We start from the raw sequence: 2325 nt of genomic DNA on the forward strand, positions 1-2325 counted from the left end.
TTGACCTCTACGGCTCTATTGACTTCGATCTCTTCCCCCTACCTCTCAACGTCCCCTCAAGGACACTACACTTCTCGATGACTCTCACCAGCTCATCATCCTTCTCCTTCAATTCATCACGAAGGGCCTGCAAAGTGACGCCCTCGTCAAACCGCCTTCAAATCTCCCGGTACTTGTCACGGTACTCGAAATATTTACGTTCCAACCTCTCAAATATCTTCTTACGCTTCTCCTCCCTTCGAGAACTTTCAATCTCCCATATTATAGTCTGCAATCATAAAAATAAAAGGCAGGAAAACTAAAATGAGAATGTCCCCGCTAACAAAGGCAAGGCACTAAACAAAAAAAACAATAGACAGAAAGACGAAGCCCTAAAATACTTACCCTGAGGGCAAGACCGACTATGCTCCTCGACAAAGTAACATCATCCAGCTCTCTGAGGGTTTCAACCTCTATGTCAGAGCAAATAAGGCCAAGGTAAGTGACTAGGTTCTCTATATTCTTCAATGGATCACGATCCATGGGGATCACAATGGTCCTCGTAGATCCCTCCAGCCTCACCTCGAGCTAGGTAAACTCTTCCTTCATCATACTTACGTCAGCAACATCAATGTCTGAACCCATCTCATAACCATCTTCGGCAACGGCTTTGCCTCTCCCATCGTCCGGCAAAGAAGTATCATCAACTGGCTGCAAAGTCGATGGCCCCTCTTTCCGCGAGGAATCAGAAACCCTAGTGGCCTGCCTAACATCGTCTTCAAGGACAATAGTCGTCGTTTCACGAAGTGTAAAATCATCCATCATTGAGTCAACGACCTAGGCAATCCCATCACCAACATCCACAGATCTCCTCTTACGGGGCATCAGGTCACCATCATCTGGCAACGATTCCTTTTCCTCATCTATGAGATGATACAAGGGAGAAACCGAAGGTTTCGTTACCAAAGTCTCTACATATAAAGAAGGAATTGATGCTGAAGCAGTGGGCGGGACTGAGGAGTGAGCAGAATCAAGCGCGGTCGTAGAAGGGACAAAAGCCGAAGAGGCAACAGTTTTTCTCTTACGGAATGCAGGTGGGGGAGCTTTCGGCCTCCTTGAGGACCCTCTGGCTGGAATTTAGGGATGTACAAAAGGAAAAAGTAAGCCAAAATGAACCGCAAATATAAGTAACTAAGAGTCCAAAACGAAAAAGAACTCTCTGGTCAAGGGAGGAGCAGGACCAAACTTCTTGAAAATGCCCGGCCACTCACCAATCCCTGCGATGTGAGGGAGGAGCCGACCAGCCTAGCCATAAATATCCCCGACCAAAGGAGGAGGCGAAGTCTTGGCTGCATGAAAATGGAACAAGAGATCAGAACTCATGACTAAGCAAATTAGACCAAGTGCCTACATGTAGAAAGGTTATACGCTTACGAGTGTAATTCCAAGTTTCAGGGAAGTCGTCTACGTTGGCCACTACGTCCTCAGTTCTAACGAAGAAAAAGTTAAGCCAGAACTGGCGGTTAGACTTGTCCTCCATCTTCGCCTGCCCCCTCACCTATGGAAACTGGGGGTGAATAGGTGCATTAAGTGCCAAAGTGTGATCTCGACCCCAGCCAACTCCGCAAACTTGGTAAGCATCTTTATGAGCTTATAAACATACATCACGAGTTGAGCAGGGCAAACACCATAGAAGCAGCAAACTCCTCTGCTATTAGAAGAAGGGGAAGAGTGTAGCCGACGTGAAAAGGGTAGGCGTAGAATGCACAGTACCCTGGATGGTGGACTTGTACTGCATCCCACTCGACAGGGATCAACTCGATGCGAGCAGGAATGCTATATTTATTCCTAAGCTCTAAATCGGCCTCCTTCATCACCGACTCAAAGGTTTCGGGCTCAGCTTCAGGCACCTTTATAAAATCAGACCTGGTACCGAAACTACGAGGAATTGTCTCCCTTACTATAGGAAAGCTTCTGTCCTTAACGACAACGGAAACGCCTTTCGTGTGAGGAGGAAAAATCATTGCTAAGGGGACCCGATCACTTCCCTCGCTGGGACCAAAAGTGTCACGACCCGGATTTTCCACCCTCGGGAGTCGTGATGGCGCCTACTCATAGAAGCTAGGCAAGCCACTAAACATAGAAATTTTTAACTCTTTCATTTTTAACCCTTTTTAACAATCTGAATTAACAAGTATCCAACATTTAGATATTAACGATAAATGAAATCAAGTGGAAGACTTAATCTAATATAATAACCAAGACCAGTACGATAATGACAACACACATCTCTACCTGAAATTCGGTGTCACAATATCACGGACGGACTAAGATTACTACAACAAA

Source organism: Nicotiana sylvestris, chromosome 6 (assembly GCF_000393655.2).
Source record: "Nicotiana sylvestris chromosome 6, ASM39365v2, whole genome shotgun sequence".
Classification (NCBI taxonomy): Eukaryota; Viridiplantae; Streptophyta; class Magnoliopsida; order Solanales; family Solanaceae; genus Nicotiana; species Nicotiana sylvestris.